This window comes from Balaenoptera borealis (assembly GCF_965194805.1).
Source record: "Balaenoptera borealis genome assembly, chromosome: 7".
Taxonomy (NCBI): domain Eukaryota; kingdom Metazoa; phylum Chordata; class Mammalia; order Artiodactyla; family Balaenopteridae; genus Balaenoptera; species Balaenoptera borealis.
In genome coordinates this window covers 82,953,933-82,981,150 of record NC_138864.1, presented here as the reverse complement: position 1 = coordinate 82,981,150, position 27,218 = coordinate 82,953,933, and the positions used below count along the sequence as shown (strand labels likewise).

The window sequence follows — 27,218 nt, the reverse complement described above, 5'->3', positions numbered from 1 at the left end:
TCTTGCTGCCTTCCCACCGACTGTCTATCCTGCAGCCTGGGAGGGGTGTCAGCACACAGAGAGAACAAGGCAAGGCCAGGACAGCAGGTGCCCGGCGACTACCTGCTCCCAGCAGCCCCTGGTGGCCAGGTTTGGCCAGCCAGCCTGTGAAACAAGAGACAGCCCAGTCCCCACAGAGACTCTCGGCCACCCTGACGCATTACTGTGTAACTAGGGCACTGGGGCCTTCTGGGGGCTGCTGCAAACATTCTTGCTCACAGAAACTGTCTCTTCCTCGAGTGGGGCTGGAAAGATAGATGCTGTGGGCTTTTGTTCTCTCCTTGCTTCTCCTTTTCCTCTTCTCTCTCTTTCTCTGCCACTTCTGAACATGGAGGGTTTACCCAAGAGTGACGCAAGCATTCCCAACTAGCTGCTGACACACCAGGTGTCCAGGTAGACACACCTGTCTCAATGACTCCTCAATATAAACACTCAGCGCTCATTGCCTAGGGGACTGGACGAGGTGTGAGACATTTCCTTTATGCTCCTTCCTGCAAAGACTTTTTTGGGGACTTCATGAGTCAGTTGGGTTATTGTGTTTGGATTCTCTCTCTTGCTTTCTGTCTGATACTCTAGTGAGGTGTTGGAGGGCTTTGTTTCAAATATCATACTCCATCTGAAGTGACGCACGGTGGGATCATTACTAAATCAGGACTAAATTTCACAGGGATTTAGAAAAAAAGAAAGTCAGCCAGTAACCTCCACTGAATGACATACAAAAGTCTTCTCTAAGATCCTTCTCCTCACTCAGGTGGGGAGTCCTAAAAAACTTAGAGCCCCAAAGAAGTTCATCTGCAAGGACTTTTTCACATGACTAACAACGAATCTCTTTTCCAAGTAAAGCCACAGCGCTGGGCCCCAGTGCTGTACTTTTTTGACACAGGTACAATGAGGAAGACTTCTCTTCCCTCACAGTGGGAGAGGGTATAGTGGTGAATATGCACTGGGAGCCCAGTAGGGCTTGCTGCAATCCTGGGTGGGAGAAACAACCATTTCTGCCGTCTCCCCAGGGCTGGACCCGTAAGCATCACTTTTTTTTTTTTTTTTTTTTTTTTGACTGCTTTGGGTCTTTGTTGCTGCGCGTCGGCTTTCTCTAGTTGCGGTGAGCTGGGGCTACTCTTAGTTTTGGTACACTGGCTTCTCACTGCAGTGGCTCCTCTTGTTGCAGAGCACGGGCTCTAGGCGCCCAGGCTTCAGTAGTTGCAGCACGTGGGCTCAGTAGTTGTGGCTCGAGGGTTCTAGAGCGCAGGGTCAGTAGTTGTGGCGCACGGGCTTAGTTGCTACGTGGCATGTGGCATCTTCCCGGACCAGGGCTCGAACCCGTGTCTCCTGCATTGGCAGGCGGATTCCTAACCACTGCACCACCAGGGAAGTCCCCAGCATCACTTTTTTGGCAGCTGCACAGAACGCCGCTTCTCCACACAGCTATGGAGAGACAGGCCCTCAAGGCAAAGGCCCTGGAGAGACCATGATGACAACTAGAAAGTGTACAGTGTCCACCCTCAACCTCTTCTCCTCAGGCCGGTCCCCAAGAGCAGTGCATCTTGGGTTTAGTTCAATGACCGCTGTGACCTTGGACTCCACCAGCACATGGGGTGAGGGTCTCCTGAAGTGGCCTGTAGTTTTGTTTGTGTGGATTTACATGAGAGACTTCTGCTGTTTCAATCTAATAAACTTTAATGAGATTTCTTCAAAAACCGCCAATCTTTTTTTCTGAAGAAGGGAAGGTTTGTTATTTTGTGGTAAAAGTTGATATTTAATTGAACACGATGGTAGAGATGGTATATTCTTTTACCATTGATGAAAAAAATGAACTTAACACAATTCTGGGAACAGAAATGTAAATACTCCTCTGTCTTGAAAACTAAAGAATTAGGCGAAGTATGTCTTTATTATAATCAGAAGTGTATCTTATAAGTTCTATCAGTTCTATAGAAATAGAAAGCCACATATCTAAAATGTGCCTAAACATTCAACCTTAAATTTATGAAATCTTCCTCTTCTAAATTAAAAATCTACTAAATCTAAAAATCTAAAGTCTAAACTAAAAAAAAAAAAATCTGTAAACTAAAAATTCTACTTAAAATCGTGGAAAAGCCAATATCACCCCTACTAAATTCTGGTGTGCAAATCCTGTAAACCACATCTGTGCAGCTTTGTAGTTTCCTTGGTGTGTTATGGGGAAGGTATCGGCTTTGGTGTCAAGTGAGGGTTAGGATCCCCGCCCCACATGGTACTTAATTGCTTCGTGCCTCACCGGGAGAGATTATAACGCCTACCACACAAGATGGTTGTCAGGACTCAATAAGGCAATGACAAATAGCATCTTGCTTGGCCGAGTACCTGCTTCAAAGTGAGTGAACAAGATCTTTGCCTTCCCTTCCCTTGTTGGCCTTTGACACTGGGAAAGACCCTGGGAGGCAGATCTTACTCCAGTGAACCACTAGATGGCACTATTTGGAGACGCCTTCATCTACCACCTAAAAGCATCAGAATTCATTAATACCACCATCCCAACTCCTCAATGTTTACCTAAGTGTTGGTGATCCCATCACTAGGTTCTGTACCTCCTAACTTAAGCCCAGTCATTGAGGGATGAATTACTTGGACTGATACTACTCTATTAGCCAGGCACATACTCCATCTAGACCTGTAGTATGGAATGTAGTCCATGGAAAGAGTGAGGTAGAAAGAAGAGGAAAGAAAGACAAAGAGAGTGAAAGAGAAGCAAAAAGGAAAGGTCAAGAGGGAAAGAGAGAGACAGAGACAGAGAGGCAGAGAGAGAGACAGAGACAGAGAGAGGCAAAGGACAGAACAAGAACCTGGCAGAAGGAAAGGGGAAGTGATTCACATTTGACTAAAAAGCGGAGGGCTTTATTTTTGTTTCACATGCTGTGAAGCCAAAAGAGATGCCTCCTCTCCTTTGTAGGCCAAGAGGCTTTGAGGGCTGTGTCCAGGGAGCAGCCTCTGAATGCTGAGCCATACACACCTGGGCCAAAACTGAACCCACACCTGGTTACTTTTCAACTGTCAGAGATATCTTCTCCTCCCTGAGTTGCAGAGGTGGGATAAGTGAGAACATAGCTTAGGGTTACTAGGAAGTTTGGAGTGTGAGGGCAGGTATGCATCCATTGTTGTTTTTACTCTGTTAATTCTGAAGGAGAAGCTATTCATGAGATGTGAGAACATTTTAGGCTTATGGTTAATTCTTCAAGACAATGAGCTGCCTGTCACTGGGAGGGAGGCAGGCTGCGGTTTTTAGGATGATTGGGGTGTGGGTGCGGGAGTCGTGCACTGAGCAAGAGGGTCTCCCAGAGTCCTGTTGTCCCCAAAACATGAAAAACAGGACTGTAGTGGTGGGACACTGACTGGCCTTCTTTGCTCACACCCCATCCATCGGGTCTGAATCTGGGGCTGCAGGTGGGTACAGGGGAAAGAGGCAGCAACCATTCAAGGTAAGATATAAGTCTTCTTGCCTCTGAGGTTACTTTTGCAGGTTTCACCTCCTCTGTGCTGGGGGAGGGAGAGGAGAGGAGGGGTTGAGCATGTACTGAGCAGTCCCTGAGATGGGAAAAACTAAAAAGGAGCCAACGTGTGAACTTGCCACGTTGAGAATGTGATGCCATTGCAATATCTCACTAAATATCTGCAGTTGACTCAGTCTAAGAGCATGAAGTACATATTCTCCTGAGACTGGGGGAAAACATGCCCCCCTGTGCCAGTGCATGATTAGTCAACGTGCTTCTTTCCTTCGCCTTTATCCTCACCATTGATGCTATTGTTTTAGCGCATGTTCATTGCTGCTAAAGCCTGCTTAGTTGTCAATAATGAATTTTCTAGAACATTTGTTAAGGAGCTTGAAGGCAAACAGTCTGGATTGCATCTTGGCCCAGTGGCCTTGGGTAATTGACTTTATCTCTACAAACCTCAGTTTCTCCATCTGTTATCTCCAACATCTCCAATTTATCTTCATGCCTCATAGAGCCCTGTAAGAAGTAGATGAGATAGTATAAAAGACAGTCACTCTAGTGCCTGATACAGACTTATCAATGATACAATTATTATAACATAGACAACTTTTCTTTTTGCATTTCTGCAATATTTCAAAAGGAGCCTTAATGAATATTCCATGAACATATGAATTTATTTGCATACTTTCTCGTAGAGGTCAATTTACAATTGATTTTGAAAGGCGATTTGCAAAGCAGACACAAGAAATTATACAGTGTGATAAAAACTGACTCAAGGACTACAAAAGTACTGAGTAAGTGGAAGCTGGAGCACACACCAGAAGAAGAGGAAGAACTGCTACCTCATGGCAAGAATAACCACCAAGCCCTAGACAGAGTAATGAGATTTGCTTTACTACATTTGCTAAGTAGCCATGCTCCCCATGAAAATATGTGTTCAGCAGGCACGTGGATACCACAATGTCTCAGTCAATCGGAACTAATAAAGGAAAACCTACTCAGATTAATAGTCTAATAATTCTTTGAGAAAAATGAATAAATTTTAAGTCCATTTCCACACTAGTTCCAACAATAAAATGTAATCTTATTTTAGCAGATTTCAAACAATGCTTTGTGATTTGACTTGGAAACTGAGTTCACATTTTTCATCTTTTGATTCAACCAAAGGCAACTCTGGAAAATACTTGCAGGTGGCCAATCTCCAATGGTAATCTGTCATTTAAACTGATTAATAAAGCTCTTCCCCATGCTGTCTAGACAAGCAGGACTCATTTTATTTTTAGTGTGCAGAAATTCTTTCACTGTTAAAATGTTTCAGAGACTCGCATGTGATATGTGTGGGTTTTGGCTTTCCAGCAACTCTATTTCCTTTCATAGGACCATTTCTTTCTTTCTTTTTTTTATTAAGGTATAGTTGATATCTAACATTATATAAGCTTCAGGTGTACAACATAGTGATTCACAATTTTTAAATGTTATATTCCACATATTGTTATTATAAAATATTGGCTAGGTTCCCTGTGTTGTACAATATATCCTTGTTACAGGACTTTTGGCCTTTGTGCTTGGAAGAAGTGGCAAGGTCAGGCAGGACACATGAATCTGGGTAAAAGCAATCACAAGTCCCATTCCTCTGGTCACAATGGTTAACTCAGAGATGGTCAAATCACCTATTCAGAGCTTGGAGATAGAATGAGACCTTTGCTGGGAATTCTGGGAAAGATTCCCATTGCCTTCTGCTGGACTGAGTGTTGAGAGATGAGAACCTGAAATTGAGCATCCCCTCCCTGAGCCTTAGAAAGGAGCCGCTCTGGAGAAGCTGAGCGAAGACATGAGGAAAGACTGGTTCCTCGTGACCTCTTTGGAGCCATCTCTTTCCCTAGACTTTTTAAGTGAGACAATAACTTTTCCACGCGTTAATCCAGTTTGAGTTGGAGTTTCTATCACTTGCCACCAAGAAATCAATGCTTATCACACAGGATTGTTGTGTAGATTAATGAGATAATCCAGGAGGACTCAGCACAGTGTCTGGCATAGGGGAGCTCAATGTGCCCTACCCATCTCCACCAGCCCCAGCAGCCGCAGGAGTCACTAACATGGAGTATTAGGATGCTCAAGGAAGCTTCATGAAGGGTCTGACGGTTTAGAAAGGGCAGAGAAACATGGAGAAGAGGGACTGGGAAGGGATGAGAATTTCGGGTGGAGGGAGTAAAAGTAGTAATGGATAATGCATACTTGGGGCATGCTGAGATAGCCAATCAGTAGAATGAGAGGAAAACAGATCAGCCAGCCGGGCTGAGGCCTGGATGACTGCAGAGCTTAGGTGCTGGCTAAAGAGCTTAGACTTTGCCCTGTAAGGTGCAGGGAGATATTGACCACCTGGCTTGACCCGACAAATCAGCATTAATCTGACAAATCCCCGCCTGCTGTCAGTGATGTGGTGAGGAGGCCATTTCTGAGGCTGCCGCAGTGATGGAGGTGAGGAAGGGGAGCTGCTCTCAGCATTGTGCACTTATTCCTGACCTGTTCTTTACAGAGGATGAAATACCAGCCTCCAAGCACCAGATGCCTATTAGCCTTTGTCCCTGAGCAAGAAGAATGGAGATTCTATGGCATTCACTTTGGCTGGCTGGATGATTATCAGTTTTCTGTTTCTGCTCTCTCACCGCGCCCTCTGACTCACCCTGCGTGCTGCTATAGGCCTGTGTTACTTTTCAGAGTTTTGTATGAAATTTCTTTTCTTCTACCCATATCTCATTTTAAATAGTGCATGCAATTTATATTGCTTCACACTTACTTTTCCTGAGGTTGGAAAGCAGTCCTGGTAGAATCTTTCTCACTAAAGCAAAGAGGAAGTAAGTCGTTAGTCATTAATTTGACACAAAGATTTTATGAAAATGTCAAAGGTAGAGCAAAGCAAAAGGTTCCTTTTCATAACTGTGAACGTGGTGTTGTGGAATAAGTCCTGGTGAGGGTCAGGAGGCCTGAATTCTTGTCTTAGCTCTTTTGCTAACCATCTTGTGGCCTTGGACATGCTCCTTAATATTTCTGTCCCTGAGTTTTCTTATCCATTAAATGAAATGGCTCCATCTGAGGCACTCTAAATTTGCTCCCAGTTCTATAATTCTAAACATCTGTCTTGAGAGTCAGCAGTTGAATGCAGTTCTCGAACAGAATAAGGGAAAGTGAAGGCCTTTGCGCTGTGTCTGACTGAGCCCCTCAGGTGTGGTCCTTACTTGGATCCATTGTTGCAAAGTAGCCTGATGGGGCCAAACTTTTCGGAAGCACTGCATTTTATTCAACTGTATTTGGACCCAGACATAAAATGGAGCCCCCATTACAGATTGTTTCCCCCATAATTAAGTAGGAGTATAGTTTAAGGAGCCTCAGTAGTCTCCCAGAGAGAACTCATGAGATGTCATGCTTGGAACAGCTCAGATTTCCCCTCTGCTACTTATAGGCTGGATGACTTGCAAAAATACTTAACTGATTTGATCCTTTGTTTCTTTATGTTTAACTGGAGATAGTAACACAAATCTGATGGATTTATTTTGAGGGTTAAATGATGTATGTAAATGTGTTTAACACATACCTGATACTTAGAAAGAGCTCGATAAATGGAAACTATGAGAAGTAGTGGTAAAACTGCTAATTTCACAGGATTATTTTCTGAAGCCTTAGTTTCTCAGTCATGGAACTGGATCTAAATATTGATAGCTCCTGTTATCCCCACCCAAACTAACTAATCAAGAATGTAACTAATTTATGCAACACAGTGCCGTGGACCCTTGGTGTGTATCACAGCCTAAGATTTTCTTTAATACCTATGGCTTCTTTTTCTGCTATTTATCTTGAATTCTGGAAGACAGTTTAACCTACTATTGACTAACAGAGGGTTTACTGGTGGGTTAATACTTACAGGGAGTGCTTGAACACTTGCTGGGGTTTCGTGGTGCTACACCTGGCCCAAAGAGACAGAAGAAGACAATTATACTTAGAAGTTAAAATGAAAAGTGTTATGAATCTTCAAGGTACTTCCATGAAAACAGTCAAGGAAACAGAGGCTAAAGATTAATAGGCAATTAGTGATTGTAGGAACTCTTGACATCATAAAGGTCATCATAAACAACAGCTTAGACTGGAAGAATGGACCTGCAATTACATAAACTGTAGCTGGAATCATTCGATTATTTCAAGGAATGTGAGGAGCAGGGAAAAGCAGTTGCAAATGTAGAATCTAAGAAATTCAGCTCCCTACGGGCAGGGCTGTAAGGACGTGCATAACCAGCTGACTCAGCTACATCTCCCATTTCCAGGAACTGATTAGTCCCTTACACTAAATAGAGTATGTGTATAGAGTACAAAGTATGTTGGCATTTCCTTTTAATTTTTAACTTTAAAATATATCAATATATTCTGGATATCTCTCCATGTCAGCATATATATAATCTATCTCATTCTTTCTAAACACTCGATAATATTCCTTTATATTAATTTACTGTAATTTTCCTGGTTAGTCTTCTATGGACATCTGGGTTGTTCTAAGGTTTCTATATTACAAACAATACTGCAATTGCCATAATGCCCTTAGAAGATTCTATACTAATTTACACTGCTATCTGGTTTTGGAGAATATTTTCTTTCTCTGTCCTCACCAACGTGAGGAATTATCAAGTGTTTTAAATGTTTAAATGTGATTTATAAGTAAAACTAACATCTTATTGTTTAATTTGCAGTTCTTTAATATTAATAAACTTGGATATCTTCTTATGTTTGTAGGATATTTGCACTTCAAATTCTGTGAGCTCCTGGTTCATGTTATTTACCCATTTTTCTTTTAGGTGTATTTATAAAACTAAAAACTTGGAAATAACTAAGTTGTTTAATAAATTTAATACATTTCATGCAATAGAATACTATGTAGTCATTAAAAACTATATTTTCAAAGGATTTTTAAATGATGGAAACATTCATTATATGGTAAGTGAAAATAAAATGGAATATAAAATCGTACGTAATGTATTATACTTGTTTTGTTTTTAAAAATACATAGAAAAAAGCCTGGGAGAAAATGCCTACATATATTAATGTGATTTGGAGAGTTGAAATTATAGGTAATGTTAAAACTCTTTTCATAAATTTTATTATTTTCCAAAGTTACTACAAAGCACATTTACTCACGTGGTCAGAGTGAACAAAAATGCTATTGTTTTGTGATATGACTGATGTCGAACACTTGTACTGTTCTGTGCTTCAAGGGCACTGGTGCTCAGCACCTGAGATTATTATCACAGGGGCTCTTTAAGGAAGGACGGAACCCAATCAAAAAATGGGCAGAAGATCTAAATAGACATTTCTCCAAGGAAGACATACAGATGGCCAAAAAGCACATGAAAAGATGCTCAACATCGTTAATTATTAGAGAAATGCAAATCAAACCTACAAGGAGGTATCACCTCACACCCGTCAGAATGGCCATCATCAAAAAGTCTACAAACAAAAAATGCTGGAGAGGGTGTGGAGAAAAGGGAACCCTCCTGCATTGTTGGTGGGAATGTAAATTGGTGCAGCCACTATGGCGCAGCCACTATTGGTGCAGCAACCTAAATGTCCATCGACAGATGAATGGATAAAGAAGATGTGGTACATATATACAATGGAACATTACTCAGTCATAAACAAGAATGAAATAATGCCATTTGTAGCAACATGGATGGACCTAGAGATTATCATACTAAGTGAAGTAAGTCAGAGAAAGACAAATATATGATATCACCTATATGTGGGATCTAAAAAATGATACAAATGAACTGATTTACAAAACAGAAATAGACTCACAGACATAGAAAACAAACTTATGGTTACCAAAGGGGAAAGGAGGGGGTGGGGAGGGATAAATCAGGAGTTTGGGATTAACAAATACACACACTACTATATATAAAATAGATAATCAACAAGGACCTACTGTATAGCACAGGAAACTCTACTCAATACTCTGTAATAATCTATATGGGAAAAGAATCTGGAAAAAAATAGATATGTGTATGACTAAATCACTTTGCTGTACACCTGAAACTAGCACAATGTTGTAAATCAACTATGCCCCAATATAAAATATAAATTAAAAAAATTATAGCCATTAAAAAAAAAGGAAGGATGGAACTGTCTGTAAGATGACTGGGTGAGTAGAAAAAAGGCAACTAACTGTCCCTGTGTAGTCCAAATGGGGTCCGTGCCACACTGGTGGGCCATAAGTGTCCTCTGCCGCCCACTGACCGATAAAACCAAAAGCAAGTTCCTCGGTTTTGGTTTTGGTTTTGGTACTTGTGAGTGACTCAAATGTACATCCAAGGATTTCATTTTTATGTAAGACTTTAGTTATGTACCACAGGTAACCTCCTAAATAAATTATTAAGGATAATTACAATTTGATATTTATAAAGGAAATTGCAGTGTTTCTAGGGTAATTCAAGCTTCCACACGTTTTCCAGCCTTTCAAATCCAAATAAGCGCCTCAGCCCTCATCTCGGAAGGTCTTACCAAGGCCTTCTGGTTGTCGTCCATCCCGTCTTGTTTTGCTTGGCGGTTCCTGGTCTCCCGCTGGTTACCTCTGGCGTTCTTGCCATCACTCTGCAAGCTGAAGATTTCTCTCCCAGCCGCTTCCTAATTCCTCAGGATCACCAAGCAAGGCTGCTGGCTTAACAGACTGAATATTGGAGGCTTCACAGTGCAGAAAACGAAAGCTTGGGGGAGGGTGACGGCATATGAGCATCATAAATACTGCCTCTCTCCTGTCCCTGGCTGGCATCTACTCTCTGCAAATCAGAGCCTCTTCTCCCATCTTTGCTCCATGGGGAGTCCCCACCCCTTGGTCCCCAGTGCTTACTCCTACCCAGTCTTGGGACACCCTAGGAGCTCTCAGCACAACAGATGTGTATCTCTGTCCAAAGAAAGTAGCTTTTTTAACACAGAGAGGTTTTAGCCTTGTTTTGTCCAAACCACTCCTGCCCTTTCTACTTAAGTGTAAGTAGAACACCCATTAAAGTGTTTTCCCAATTAAAAAAAAAATCTGTTCCGGACTTCTGTGGTGGCGCAGTGGTTAAGAATCCGCCTGCCAGTGCAGGGGACGGGTTCGAGCCCTGATCTGGGAAGATCCCACATGCCGCGGAGCAACTAAGCCCATGCACCACAACTATTGAACCTGTGCTCTAGAGCCTGTGAGCCACAACTACTGAAGCCCACGTGCCTAGAGCCCGTGCTCCGCAACAAGAGAAGCCACCGCAATGAGAAGCCCGCGCACCGCAACCAAGAGTAGCCCCAGCTCACCGCCACTAGAGAAAGCCCGTGCACAGCAACGAAGACCCAACACAGCCAAAAATAAATAAATTTATATATAAAAAAAAGAGTTATGTTGATCTAGATGTTTGAAAAAAAAAATCTCTTCCAAAGAATTCTGCAGTTACTCAAAGTAAGGAGCATAAACAGCGAAGGGTCCTTAAAGCAGCAGGGTTTCCCCTCCTACTCTAGAGTTCGCTGTGTTCTCTCATTCAGTTCTCTGTTAAAGTCGCTGCCATACAAGGCTTGTAAAGATAAAAGGCTTCTCTTGTGAATGTGGACACCTAGATACTGTGATTTCAGCAAACTGGGGGAGAATTCTTTGTGAGCATCTTGGTGTCTTAGGTGATTGTAATTTTTGACTGATGTTTTTCTTTTTAATTATACATTACTTTTAGTTTAACTTCAAGGTTTACTTTGTTGTACGTAGTTTAACTCAACGGTGGGTAGTGGTGAATATTTTTATCAGTAATGTTGGGGTCCATCACATTTCAATAACTTGATTTTTGAGATACCTTATATTGTGTTTCATGTAAGAATCATCTAATCCTCTACTGTTAGAGTAGATAGATAGACACATGATTGTTCTCCCTCCCATTTGTTTATATAAAACACTCCATTGTTTTCATTGATTTCCTTTCCTAAAGGATGTGGGAGTAGGTGGCCTAGAAGGGCAGGGGATCTTTTGCAAAGTCTAACAAGTTTGAGAGACACTGATGTAGGGACAAGTGATGTTAAAACTACTTAGCAATTGGTAGGGACTTCCCTGGTGGTCCAGTGGGTAGGACTCTGCACTCCCAATGCAGGGGGCCCGGGTCGGGGAACTAGATCCCACATGCATGCCGCAACTAAAGATCCTGCATGCCTCAGCAAGGATCCCACATGCTGCAACTGAGACCCGGCACAACCAAAATAAATAAACAAATAAAAATAAATCTTAAAAAAAAAAAAAACTACTTAGCAATTGGTAAAACATGGGCACCGATCAACTGGGAGGACTCTAGCTGTTAGGGTGGAGCCAAATCCTAGGGTTTGAATCCTGGGACAGAGTTAACTCTTTAGTTACTGGGTCCTGGAGAGATCCAGGGCTCCTGGGGGATGGGAGCCCATGGTAGGGTCCACAGTGGCTGTTTACCAACCAGTATGGAAGTATTTTAATATTTTAATATTCAACAGGGTCTTATCAGTGTGTACCTGCTAAGTGTCAGTGCTGAAAGTAGAGATACAGAATTATAGAATCCCTGAGTTGGGAGATACTGGAAGTCTCTAAAGAAATCATCTAAGTGATGCCTCCAGACAATGAATTCCTCAAAAAGCAAAGACCACATGCTTCCCACAGTGACAGCCACACCACAGATACTCCATGACTGATGACTGGTTCAATGAGGGAATGAGCCAGCCCTCACTGCTGTGCACTTGGCAAGTTGTCACTGGTCTTTTCTGATTATCTCAAGTGATAGGAAACTCATTATCATGCAAGGCTGCTGGTGATTTTGTTTGTGAATCCCTCCCATTTTTTGCATAGGAAAATTTTGATTTCAAATAATTTTACTCTTCTTTTGTTTTCTGATAAATGTTTACAGCAAATATCTGGACTTCTCTTTGTATATTATACATATATTAAATGTGAAATATATATTAACATTTGTCTAGTATATATATTTCTCTTCTGATTTCTGCCTCTTTTCAGAAAACCTTCTTTTCCTATCATATTCCTTAGTCTCAAAATTTTCTATTCTTTATGCTTTAGCAATAGCAGATGAGAATTACTAGCTAGGAGGTGGTGATGTGGATGCAAAAGGTACAGCAAAACCAAAAAGAGTGAAGGACAGACAGAAGGGGCATAGAAGAAACCTCACTAGCACTGAGCATTCCTTCCCTTGGCCTTAAGCTAAGATCAGCTGTCTTTGGTGGAATCATTTACATGGACCTTGAACACCGGAGCTCTTCAGAGGGTGGGGCAACAATTAATGCTCTTGGAAGAGCTGACGGCTTCGACAGCCTGGAATGATTGGCACGTGAGTGTGCTGGAGACAGCAGTCCTGCCAGAGGCTCAAACTAATCATGACAAGGTTTATAGGGACATACAATAGCCATACTGTGACCGAGGGAGATGTTTATCTTGTTAAATTGCCTTTGAATCCCTTTTGGAGCTGAATTTGCGATATTCTCCATGTTTAGTATGGGTATGGTTTTTATTGCTCTTGTTAATGATAATGAGAACAAAATGCAAAGTACTTAACATGCATCGTTTCTATTTGTTACAACACCACCAGGACGTGGACATTATTATTCTCATTTCACAGATGAAGACCACACAGGAAATAAAAAGAGCCAGTCAACACATAGATCTAAAGTCTGTAGACTCCTCCCTCTTTACATGGATTTATGCCAAGTAACATAAAAAGCCCTGGTAGCTCTTGACCGGGGCAAGGCTGTAGGCTCACACGCTTCCCAACTCCGGAAAGATAGAGGAAGTTTTTAAGTTTCAGATTTCCTTCTACTTTCAAAAAAGAGGAACCTTAGTATTATCTCATTTCAAGCATAGCAATGAGAAAAAGGTTCAAGAAAAGATGCAATTCTAAGACTGCAGGAGTAAGAAGAAAGGAAACTTTATAGCTATCTAAACACCCCCAAAACGCAGGGGGACTTACATAGTCAACCTGCTGTGAAGGAATAACAGGCTCGTGTTACATTTTAGAAGTGACACTGTGACTGCAAATAGTCACAGCTGCCAACAACACTGGCCTGACTTATTCGGTGATTGGAGAGATGCCCACATGAACACACAGACACACGCATGTACACACAGGATATGTGTTTACTTGGTCCTCATTACTCATAGAATCCATATTTGTGAATTTGCCTGCTTGCAAAAATTTATTTGTAATCCCTCAAATTCACACTCAGGGCACCTTGGTGTCATCCACAGACAGGCACAGAGCAGTGGAAAATTGAGTTGCCCGACGTGCACTTTCTCAGCTGAGGTCAAAGTGACTCTCTAGCTTCCTGTCTCAGCTCTCATACTATAAACAGTGTCCTTTTCGTGGTCTCTATCATGCCATGTTATTCACATTTTTGTGCTGTTTGTTGGTGATTTCCCTAGTTCAAATGATCTCCAAGTGTCTGAAGTGTTCCTGAGCACAGAAGGCTATGATGTGCCTTATGGAGAAAATGTGTGTTAGATGAGCTTCGTTCAGGCGTGACTTACAGTGTTGTTGGCCATGAGTTCAGTGTTAATGAAACACCAGTGTATATTAAATAAGGGGTCTTTAAACACAAACACACACAAAATAAAGTTATGTATTAATCAGTTGACTTAAGCATTGCAACAAGAGGCTCACAGGACCCTGTGAGTCCCCTAGCATTGATATTTCCCCTAGCATCAGTGGTTCAGTATTTGCCAATTTGGTGTTTGTGGCACCTTTATAGGACATAACTACCATGAATAACTGTATGAATCAACTGTATGTTTATAGGTGTATTGTGCATGTGCATGTATGCATGTGTGTATTTGTGTAGTGCCTTATATGCTAATTCAGTGAGGCCCTGGAATTGTAATTCTACGTTATTCAGTGATAAATGATTTTTAGAGAAAACTATTACCATTCCAAAATGTACATTTTTTAAAATTAGGGCTTAAAGATCCTACAATTCATCTTTTGTTTCACTAGCAATATTTTTGATCAGCAATCATTTGATTGTACCAGCATGATAATGTTGCTTAACTACTGCTTGGAAGAGTGGGTGTATGTGGGCTAAAATTGTGAATTTTATTGCAAAAACACTTGGACTACGACTGCATTCCAAGCAACATTTTCACTCCAGAAATCTGTCCAAGAGTTTGTTATCTAGTTGGTAAGTTGACTTTTGGACATAATATTCTGTTCAGATCTCTTTTGGCCATGTCAACATAGCCAATACCCTCAAACGACCACTCAAACTGAGTCAGATCTTGCCAGAGATGGGCGCTACCCTTCTGTGAAAGCCAGACCTGAATCCTCCCCAATCCACTCCCCTCCCAGCTACCACAGAGAGTGGAGCAAGATAGTTCCTGTCCATTTCTCTCTCTGCAGCACTGCCTTCCAGGAACTTCCCAGCATCTTTGGCTCTCCACATTTGACTAGATCCAGTTTCAACATATCTTGATTTTGGGAAAGAAATCAAATTTTAAAAAACGGTAAAAAGCAAGGCAAAATTTTTCTTCCTTATTTGATCATCTCCATAATTGAATTAGGAAAAGCAGCCTGTATGGTGGAAAGAGCCCTAGACTGGGTAACAGGGTATTATTTTCATCGATAATGTTAATTACCTATGTCATCTAGGCAAGTGACTCAACTAGGCCTTAATGTCCTTATCTGAAAAGGTTGAAGTTGGACAAAATATCCTTTAGAGTCCCTTTTAGGTGAAAAGTTCCTACACTCTATGCTTCTAGCTGGACTGCTCAAGATAATCTTGAGGTTTCCCAGATCATCTTGTCATTAGAAAGACTTCTAATGTGCTCTAGAGCCTGAAAATGGAAATTAATGAGTATAACACATCATATTGAATCTGACAATAGTACCATTCAGTCTTTGTTGGCTGAAGAATATGTTAGTTTTTTCCATGTCATCTTCAGAGATTACAAGTACCATTAATTTGTTAATTCATGCATTTGACACATATTATTGGGCCCCTATAATGTTGTAGCACATTGAAAACAAGATATGGTCCCCATCCTTAAGCCAAACCAAGATGTGTGCAAACCCAGAGTTTGATAAAAACTTGGTGCTCAAAGTAGGTTAATAATTTGATATCCTATTCTTTTAAAATATGCTCAACATTTTAAGAAATGAGAAGGGGAAATGTCAGCACCAAAGAGAAATGTTTTTCTATTTAACGCAAAGGTATAAAACTAATTTGTATTTTACCATAAGAGAAATTGTGTATGGCAAGCCGAATTAATTGGCATCATGTTTTATAGTTATCCTAGAGATATTTTAGGAACCATAAAAACTGCTCCCGGGACTTCCCTGGCGGTCCAGTGGTTAAGACTCTGTGCTCCCAATGCAAGGGGCATGGGTTGATCCCTGGTTGGGGAACTAAGATCCCGCATGCCTCACGGCAGTGGCCAAAAACAACAAACAAACAAAAAACAACAAAAAACCCCCCATCTCCCTCTCCTTCCAAGCGGCTACCTCTGGCCCACTGGCCCACCGCTGCATCTCCCCCACTGGAGATTATAACCTTTGTTTTTTGTTCCATTTGATAATCAGTTATCAAATAAAATCAGAAAATGTTTATTAAGTAACTTACTATAAGACCATGATTTCTGGGTGTCTAAATATTAATTTTATTGTTTTTGTTATTTTTGTAAGCTCTTCAACACTCTTTGTGAAACAAGATAAGGTAGAAATAAACTATTGGCTTAATTAACATTGTGACATTTCTATGTACCAATTTAGCTAATATTTAGTATCTGTTTATATTTAACCCTGACTAAAGGTTTTTTGTTTGTTTGTTTGTTTGTTTGTTTTAAGGTGCAAAATCTTCCAAACATACAATCTGCTATGTAAAGCATTATATTTCCTTTAATAGATTTTGTACTATCTCCTATATAAATAAATGTTTGGCAAAGCAAATCAGATTTTTCTATTAGCTTACATTAAAAGTCAAGCCATTTTTGTTTGCTTATAAATTTATCTTCAATTTGGGGCTTCATTAGTCTCATTTTGGGAATTTCTCCCCTTTGTCTTTTCTGCACCTACAAACACTATGGTGGTTCTGAATTCAAGAATATTTTTGGCAAATCTTTTGGCAGAGAATTTTGGTAATGAAAAAAAACTTCTGTCCCTAAGTCATCTGTTCAAGCTATTCAAACTTTTCTTAACTTACAGTTTATTACACTGGGACATACCTAAAAATATAAGATTTTGATAAGTAATGTTCCTTGTGAATCCTGAAATATAGAGGTTGAGATTTCACTGTAGAAATATCTATGTAAATAACTTTACTTCATGGAATCAAACTAATAAAAACCAAAATTTTTGTTAATATTCAACATGCTATGTTTGTTGTGAAATAAACTAAGTTTTGTATAGAAGAGTGGTTTTTATGACATTTTTATTTTTTTGGCCGCACTGTGAGACTTGTGGGATTTTATCGGACTCGAGCCCTCGGCAGTGAGAGCGCAGAGCCAGCCCTAACCACTGGACCACCAAGGAATTCCCTTATCATTTAATTTTGCTAATTAGGAAAAAAAAACACTATGGCACTCACTGTGAATCTAAAATCTACAATTCCTCCTAGAATCTACCCAAACAGAGGGAAAATTAATACTTCTTTCAAGTTTTAATTCCCCATAGAAAGAAAATTATTTGTCTTAAGTATATTTCTAGAATTAGTCTAAGGAAAATAAAATTTTGCTAAACGATTAAACTGATTTTTTTTCTGTTTCAGCTAGTCAGTATTTTAAATTGAGTCCCTTAGTGATCTTGTATTATCTTAAAACTCAATCATAATTAACTTGCTTCTCCCAACTTTATAGAAGAGGGAACAATTCTTATTATAAGACCTTTGCCGTTCAATACTGTGTTAAAAGTAAGTTAGAGAATTAGGAAAGATAAGGCTGCCTGTTACAAGCTGTTCATCTACTAAGAATGTATCTGTTCTTGGAATAGTTAAGGTGTGGCTAAAGTTGAAATGATTTGTTTACAGAAAGGATTTTTTAAATGCATAGAGTCATATTTGACCTTTACTATGTGAGTCAACAGAGTGCAAGAGAACTTCCAGTCATGTTTTTGCTCTTCCTCAAGAACATCAGCGAATTTGGGGAGAAAATATCACTAGTACGTCCACGTATACATGTATATGCTAAAGTATTTTATATATTTATTACTTCTTACCTTATGATAAAATACCAAAGAGATGTAACTGTGTTTTGCTTTGAGTTTTATTATAATATATGTGCTCAGAAATATTAAATTTTGCTGAAGAAAATAAGAATATTAAATAATTAAAACTACTATGTATTGCTGTCAACCAGTCATCATGCTTAGCATTTTACGTAAATCACGACTCTATTCAATCATGATGATGATGAAGATAAGGAAGATGATGACAATAGATATCATTTGTTAAGCAGCCATTATGTACCTAGTACCTGCTAGGCACCTGAGGTATAATAGTGTACATGGGAGGCACAGTCCCTGACCTTATAGAGATTAAGATTAGTGACAAGGTGTAAACAGATCAACAGTTATGATATAGAGTGGTGAGGGCTGTGTGGGAGAAGTATGGGTATTACAGAAGCACACTGGAGGGATGTCTGACCCACATTTTATTGAGGCATAAAGAGAAGGTATGTGTCACACACATACACACACACACACACACAAACACAAAAACAGATATAAAAAGATGAATTGGCCACCAAAAAAAAAAAAAAAACAAACCCCAGAATAAAAATGAGCATGAAGAAATATCCAGAGGGTGGAATATGCATGACACTTCCAAGAGAACTGAAAAAATTTTCAATATGGCAGGAGCAGAGAGGACCAACATGGACAAAATAAAACATAAGCTTGGGGGGTAAGTTTGAGCTGCCATGAAAGCCACATTGAGGAAATGAAATTTGGGATCAGAGCGGACAGTGTCATGATCAGACATGTACGTTAGAAAAATTACACAGCTACCATGTGGATGAACAATGGGGGCAGAGGCAAGACTGTTGGCAACAAAATGAATTAGAAAGGTTGCAGTCATTTGGCAAAAACAAAACAAAAAATGATTGTCTGACACCAGGGGAGTGACAATGTGAATGGATAAAATGTGATTTGATTCGAGAGACGTTTAGGATGTAGATTTGGTAGGTCTCAAAGCTGGGAGTGAGGGAGGTTGAAAGAGAAAGGGATTCTGTGGAGAGGCAGTTGGCATTTAATGAAATTCGGAACAGAGGAGTAGGAGAAGGTTTTGGAGTGAGGAAAAAGAGAGCACTTACCTTCGATGTGCTGAGTTTTAGGTGGCTATTGAATATTCAAGTAAATCCAGAATTTACATATGAGGAAACGAAACTGAATGAAGTTAATAGCTTCATTTGGAGCCATGATGGTCTGGCTCCAAATTCCATTAACCACTATACTATTCTCCTTCTCAAATCTTTTTTTTTTTTTTTTTTTTAAATCACTCCCTCTTTTATCAAATTTATTTATTTATTTATTTTTGGCTGTGTTGGGTCTTCGTTTCTGTGTGAGGGCTTTCTCTAGTTGTGGCAAGCGGGGGCCACTCTTCATCGCAGTGCGCGGGCCTCTCACTATCGCGGCCTCTCTTGTTGTGGAGCACAGGCTCCAGACGCGCAGGCTCAGTAGTTGTGGCTCACGGGCCTAGTTGCTCCGCGGCATGTGGGATCCTCCCAGACCAGGGCTCGAACCCGTGTCCCCTGCATTGGCAGGCAGATTCTCAACCACTGTGCCACCAGGGAAGCCCCCCTTCTCAAATCTTTGTGCGAAACTCTTCTCTAGAGATATGGATTTTGACAATCTGGACTCTCAGTGCTCCTTATTTGATCCTATAGAACAGTGTCAGGATACTGGTTTCTAATTCAGCTGTTCCACTAACTTCTTGACTCTGGGCAAATCATTAACCTTTCAGAATCACTGTCTTTAAGGAAGGAGTTGGACCAGACTGGTATTTTTCAAAGGGGCTTTGGAAGTAGGAGTGGAAGGAGCTTAGAAAAGAAGAGCATGAACAAACATGTCTCCCGAGAAAAGCCTATCACCTGGAAAGGTTCCTCAAACCATAAACTCTACGTAGGTCCTTCTCCTCCCTCCTATTCTGATATTCCCCCCAGCAAGGGCATCCCTTCCAGTTGAGATCTATGGCTTTGGCTTGTGCTGTATCCTTCAGATATGCTCAGAGAAATAAAGATTGATAACCTCCAGATAAGATGATCTCAAAGTCTTTCATGCGCTCTTAGATATTTCAAAATTCTGTCATTGCAAATCAACTTCTTTAAAATATACAAGAGAATGGTGTTTTTGCTTGTTTTCTCACTAGGTCTTCTTTCATTCACCATATATTTACTGCGTACTTACTATGGGTCAGATCAGGCATGTAGACACTCGGGATATAGCAGCGAATAAGATGAAGTCCTGTACTTCGGACATTCGCATTCTGGTAGGGAGGGACAGATAATGAACTTTGAACAGCACAGGTTGAACTGTGTAGGTCCATTTATACGCAGATTTAAGAAAATAAATATAGTACCTGTATTTTCATTTTACAAATCTTAAATTAACTAACGTGGGGAAATGTTTGTGTTCAACAGGATCACAATATGTGGAATCAAAAGAACTAGGGTTTGAGTCCTGATTCTATCCAAACTGTTTCAGCTTCCTGCCCTTGGGTGAGTCATTTATCAATTCCTTTGTTTTTGAGGCAGAGATAGCAGTACTCATATTTTCAACTCAGCGGGGTGTCAGTGCCTCTAACCCCCATGTTGTTCAAGGGTAACTGTACACAGAAAATCACTAAAGCTATAGAAGTCCTAAATAACACTATCAAGCAACTTGATTGAACTGAAATATTTTCATTTTCAGACTCTACTTCTCTACCTAAAAACAGAACACACATTCTTTTCTAGTGTACACAGAACATTCACCAAGAAAGACAATACTCTGGGCCATAAAGCAAACCTTAGCACACATTGAAATGAATTGAAATCAGGACTATGATAAAATTAAACCAAAAATTAATAGCAAACTTATCTAGAAAATCCCCACATATTTAGAAATTAAACAACAGACTTCTAAATATCACATGGGACAAAAAAATGTCTCAACGGAAATTAGAAAATATTTTGAACTGAATGACAAGTAACATGTAGCACATCAAATTTGCACAATGCAGCTAAAACAGTTTTTAGAGAGAAATTTATAGCAATAAATGCTTATATTAGGGAGGAAAAAAAGGTCTCAAATCAGTAATCTAATCTTCCACCTTAAATAATAAGAAAAAGCAGAGCAAACTAAGCCCAAAGCAAAGAAAGAAAAGGATAAAGATAAGAATAGAAAGTCAATGAAACTGAAAACACAAAAACAATTGAGGAAGTCAGCATAACCAAAAACTGGTTCTTTATAAAGAACAATATAATTGATAAAGCTCTAGTAAGAATGGCCAAGAAAAACAGATAGAAGACACAAATTAATATACCAGAAGCAAAAGCTGGACAAAGAAGGGGTGAACATTAAATGTATAATTAGGAAATACTATAACAACGTTATGCTCATAAATTCAACAACTTAAATGAAAAAGACCAGTTCCTTGAGAGATACAAACTATCAAAGCTTACATACACAAAAATAGGTAATCTGACTAGTCATATATATATTAAAGAAATTGAATTTGTAGTTAAAAACCTTCCAACAAAGACAACTCAAGACTCATATGGCTTTTCTGGTGAATTCTACCAAAAATTTAAGGAAGAAATAATATCAATTCTACAAACGCTCTTCTAGGAAAATTGAAAAGGAGAGAGTACTTCTCTACTCATTTTATAAGGCCCATATTACCCTGATACCAAAACCAGACAAAGACACAAGAAAACTATACACCAATAACTCTCATGAACATAGATTCAAAAATTCTCAAAAAGATTTTAGCAAATTAAATCCAGCAACATATGCAAAAGATAACATCATGAGAAAATGGGGTGAACACCAAGAAACAAGGCTAGTTCAACATTCCAAAATTAATGTGGATTACATTGACTAAAGAAGACTGAAAAGGAGAAACTACATAATTATATCAGTATATATAGAAAAATCATTTGACAAATAAAAAATATATTTATGATTGAAACTCTCAGTAAACTAGGAATAGCAGCAATTTTTCTCAATATAATAACAAGCATACACTAAAACTTAAAGCTAAATTATACATAATTAGACATTATAAATTATATGTAGTAAATTATAGATAATGGTGAAGAATAAATACTTTTGCCTTGATATGGGAATAAGATTCAAGACTGAAACAAGATGCTCACCACTCCTATTTAGTAGCATACTACTCAGTGCAATAAGGCAAGGAAAAGTAAAAGATACTGAAGTATCAGTTACAATGGCCCCCAAAATGAAATATTTAGGTGTAAACAACAAAATATTTGCAGAATTTGCATGATAAAGACTAAAAAACACAGATGAAAGAAATCAAAGAACTAAATTTATTGGGTTTGTGTACTGAAAGACAATATTAAGGTGATAATTCTCCTCAAATTGATCTATAGATTTATTACAATCCCAATAAAAATCCCAGCAGGATTCTTTTTATCAATAGCTATTGACAATATCATTCTAAACTTTATATGGAAAGCCAAAATAATTAGAATAGACAAAATGATTTTGAAAATGAAAAACCAGGTTGGAAGATTCATGTTGCTTGATCTTAAGAGTTACTATGAAGTCACAGCAATCAAGACAGTGAAGTATTTGCAAAAGGATAGACACAAAGATGAATGAACAGAATATAGAATCCATAAATTGATCCATACAAATATGCCCAATATATTTTTTGACAAGGGTGCCAAGATAACTCACTGGAGAAAGTATAGTTTTTTCAACAAATGGTACTAGAACAATTGAATATACATATGCAAAAAATAAATGTCATGAAATATAAAATTATAAAACTTTGGAAGAAAACTTTAAAGAAAATATCTATGTCCTTGGGTTTGGCAAAAAGTTCCTAGATATGACATTAAAGGTCCAAGACATAAAAGAAAAATTTGCTAACTTGGAATTCACAAAATTAGAAACTTTTGCTCTGTGAAAGACACTGTTAAGAGAGTGATAGACAAGATACAGACTGGGAGAAAATATCTGCAAATCATATTTCTGACAAAGGAATTATATCCATAATATATAAAAAGTTTCATAACTCAACAACAAAAAAAACCCCTAAAAACATGGGCAAAAATTTGAACAGACACTTTACCAAAGAAGATATATAGATAGTACATAAACACAGGATATGATGCTCAATGTTATTAGTCATTAGGGAAATACAAATTAAAACCACAATATGATACCTTTACACATCTTTTTAAATGTTTAATACAAAAACAAAAACTGACAATACCAAGTCCAATACAGTACAAGGATATGGAGTATCTGGAACTCTCATACACTACTGATGGGAATGAAAATGGTACAGCTACCCTGGAAAACAGTTTGTCAGTTTCTTGTAAAGTTAAACTTACACTTGCCATATAAATGTAGCACTCTTACCTCTATGTATTTACCTTGGAGAAATGAAAACTCAGGTTCACACAAAAACCTGTATTCAAATAATCGTAGCAGCATTATTCATAACTACAAAAACCTGCAGCAACCTAAATATCCTTAGCTGGGCAAACGGATAAAGAGGTACATCCATTAAATGAAATATTACTCAGTAATTAAAAGGAATGAATTATTGATATTCTCAACAACACTGATACATTACGTTTATCAAATATATTATGCTAAGTGAAAGAAGCAAGACTCAAAAAGTTACATATTGCATGATTCCACTTATATGAAAATCTGGAAAAAACAAAACTGTAGGAATAGAAATAAGATCAAAAGTTGTTTACTATGATTTAAGGGTGTGTGTGTAGCGGGGAGTGGGTTTGACTATAAAGTTGCAACACGGGGGAATATTTGGAGTGAAGGAACTGTCTGTATCCTGACTGTGATGGTTGTTATACCATGCTATAATTTATCAAAACTCACAGAATGAATATTTTGAAATAATGTTTAAAAATAATAGAGATCACAAAAGAAAAAAATGGAATTGATTCTAAAAATACTTAGATATCTTCTCTATGTAAAAATAATTCTAAATAAAATTCCTAACTAAAACACAGAGAAAATTTCAAAAAGTGGGTGGAGAATTTACAAACCATGAGGTCCTTTAGGAGAACACAACGGCTGGTGACCACTAGAGGCAGTACAGAGATGTCTAAAGCACTTTAGTCAAACCCAGAAGATAAATGGCAAATTAATCAAAACCTTCTTCCCGCCTTTGGAATTTTTCAGAGGGCACACTTGGCAATTCTGGGTTACTTCCTTTGTTCCCTCACTTGTATTGTGGGCGGCAGATAGTGGGCTGATGTGACCGCAGAAGCATTCCAAGTGGGTGCTTGTAGATTTGGAATGCCCTGCCTGGGCCGGGGAGGCCCCAAATACTAGAATGGCCGGGATCCCAGGCCTCTGCTAAGGGTGACTGATGGAACAGTGGAGGGGAGCTTTCTGGGTGAGCGTGTGTCTCTGCTCAGGCTTCTAACCAGCCCACTGGTGCCTGCAGATTAGAAACCAGAAACGTGGGATGGGACAAAAAATGTAAAGAGCATAAAAATAAACTTGCTTAGTGTGGCCGAATGCCTGAGGGGCCGGGAGAGGCTGAGGGAGAGTAGAAGAGATGCCAGCTGGAGAAAGATGAGGACCAAGAAAAAGGCCAAATGTCTGAGCAGAAGCCAACCCATCCTTACCTCATTTTTCTCTTTTTTTATTTCATTTTTTTCTTTCTCTCTTCCTTCTCCTCCTCTCTCTTCTCTTCTCATTCTCCACCCCTACACCCACAACCCTGTGTTTCCCCTCCTCTCCTGTGCTTCTGTATCTCCTTCATTCCTCTCTCTCCTCACAGTCAACTGAATAACATGTATTCAGTGAACATGGCAGAGACAAGATCAAAGGCGTGAAGGATGATTAGCTTCTGGTGGCTGCCATAACAAACTACAATAAACTTGGTGGCTTAAAACAACCCAAATTTATTCCGGAGGCCAAAAGTTTGAAATCAAGGTGTTGGCAGGGCTGCAGTCCCTCTGCAGGCTGTTGGAGAGGATGCTTCCTTTCCTCTCCAGACATTCCTTGGGTTGTGGCTGCCTGACTCCATCTCTGCCCCCCTCTTCACGTGGCCTCTTCGCAGTGCATCTCTCCTCTGTGTGCCTCTCATAAGGACGCTATTGGATTTAGGGCCATCCTGGGTAATCAGGATGACCTCATTTTAAGATCCTTAATTTATGAATCTGCAAAGACCCTTTTTCCAAATAAGATCATATTCATAGATTCTGAGGGTTAGGACATATCTTTTTTTGGGGGGGAGGGGCAGCATTTAACGCATGACAAATGAGGTTCCAACCTCCACACAACATTTGATTCTTCTGTTCTCACTCATTCAGTAAGCCATGTAGTTATTGACGATGAATTATTACTTAGCCTCACACTAGAATGGAGCAAGTAAAAAGTAAATGCAATTCATGGGCCCTGTACTTAGAGAATCAACAGTGTGGTTGGAAATTCACAATAAATCCTCCCCCCAACCCCCCACATATAAAACATAACACAAGAAAGTTAAAGAACACAATAGTTCAATAATGTCATGTAAAATATAATTAAGAGTAATCTAGTTAGAGAAACAAAACTAGCATATGTCTCATGATTAAAGAGCAATTAAACTAATAACGTGATAGAAAAACGGACAAAGGGTGTGAACAGAGAGTTCATATAAAAGACATAGAAATTAAATGTTCCAAAAGATGCTCAAGCTTACTCATAAGAAAAGAAACGCAAACTAAAACTACCTCGGATATATACTATTTCTTACCTATTATGTAGCTAAAATCCAAAAGTTTGGTAATACTCTCCTGGTGAGGCGATGGAGAGAGTCACTTTCATACACTGCTGGTGAAGTGTAAATTGGAACAACCCTGACAGTGGCAATTTGATGATATCTCTAAAATTTATCTATAAAAATGTTGTGAAGTATATATTCTTTGATCCAGCATGCCTGCTTCTAGGATGTTACTTTACAAAAAAATTAACACAGGTGCAAAATGATCTATGTTCAAATTATTCTATATAGCACTGTCTTAAAGAGCAAAATATTGGAAATGAGCCAGAGATTTTGCAGTAGGCGGCTGAGGAATATGACTGTCAAAGAAGGTAGAGGCCCAGTACCAGGGAAGTCATTATGGGGGGGGGAGTCCCATGACTCAAGCCTCCCTTCTTGGCCCTTGTCCATCATTCTTCTCAAGTGGCAAATCATCTTCCATTCCAGCGAGGGTGTCTCTGCAGCCTTGCTTTCTTCCTGACCAAGTTTTTACAACTGTGTTCAGCATTTCATGAAAAGTTTTGGGAAACATTCTCATTGAGGTCCACACCTAAGGGGCATATTGAAGCCCATGTCCACTTTTACTCAGAGGCTGGTCCAGTCACACTGACATAAACATGCAGGGCCTGGATCTATCACAGCCAATAAAACTATTCATTTGGAATAAAATAGCTTGATAAACCCTGGGTCTGTACCCTTCAGAGGAAATACAGGTACATGTAAACGTACACACACACATGCACACACATGCACATACACATTTGCCCAATCTAAAGTCCAACGCATTAGGAATTAATTTGCCAGGAAAATGATCATAAATTGCCCCACATCAGTATGTTTATGTTTCCAGACTCTGAGTCCATCTTTCCTGGCGTAGAATCAGAGGACAATGGAAAAAGCAAATATTTGAATTCAGAAGATGCAGCTCTTTAGGACTCACTAACCATAGAACCTTGAACAATCACTTAATTTCTTTGAGATTCCATTTCTCATCAACAAAATGGGGGTCAAAGTAATATCTGCAACATTAATTAGCTTTTGATGCCTAACAAACCACCCAAAACGTAGTGGCTTAAAACAATTAATTTCATGCACAATTCTGCAGGTCACCATTTGACCTGGCTTAACTGGGTGGCTCTGGTTTCATCTAGGCTCTCTCCTGCTACTGCAGTGAGCAGCCAAGCCAGCTGGTCTCAGATAGCCTCAGGGAGACAGCTTATCTCTGCTCCTTGAGGTCCCTTCTCCAGTTGACTAGCCTGGACTTGTCTTAAGTTGGAGACAGCTTCTGAGAGAGAGTCAAAGCTCATAAGGCCCCTTGGGGCCTAGATTTGGTGCTATGGACCAAATTGTGTCCCCCCCCCCCAAATTCATATGTTGAAGCCCCAATCCCCAGTGTAACTGTATCTGGGGGCAAGACCTATAAGGAAGTAATAAAGGTTAAATGAAGTCATAAAGGTGGGGTCTTAATCTAACAGGACGTGTCCTTATAAGAAGAGGAAGAGACGCCAGAGATCTCTCTCTCTTTGCACAAGCACAGAGGAAAGGCCATGTGGGGTTAAGGTGAGAAGTTCTGCAAGCCAGGAAGAGAGGTCTCACCAGACACCAACCCTGATGGTACCTTGATCTTGAACTTCTAGCCTCTAGAACTGTGAGCAAATAAATTTCTGTTGGTTAAGCCACCCAGTCTGTGGTGTTATAACAGCCTGAGCAGACTAATACAATTGGAGTTGGCAAAATATCACTTCT

The 27,218-nt window shown here is 39.5% G+C and overlaps 2 long non-coding RNA genes across 3 annotated transcripts in view; one reads left to right on the top strand and one right to left on the bottom strand.

Annotated features, from left to right (window-relative positions):
- Positions 1-27,218, top strand: part of LOC309631555 — a 176,840-nt gene that overhangs the window by 69,700 nt on the left and 79,922 nt on the right. Inside the window, exon 2 of one of the 2 annotated variants that reach the window (XR_014246354.1) lies at positions 20,149-20,226. This is a non-coding gene — a long non-coding RNA (uncharacterized lncRNA). Of the gene's footprint in view, positions 1-20,148; positions 25,269-27,218 lie in introns of those variants that run through there. The other variant, XR_014246355.1, reaches the window with a different exon arrangement.
- Positions 969-17,818, bottom strand: LOC309631559. Its single transcript, XR_014246360.1, has 2 exons — positions 10,050-17,818; positions 969-4,025 (listed from the first exon to the last, which is right to left on the bottom strand). It is a non-coding gene; the product is annotated as an uncharacterized lncRNA (long non-coding RNA).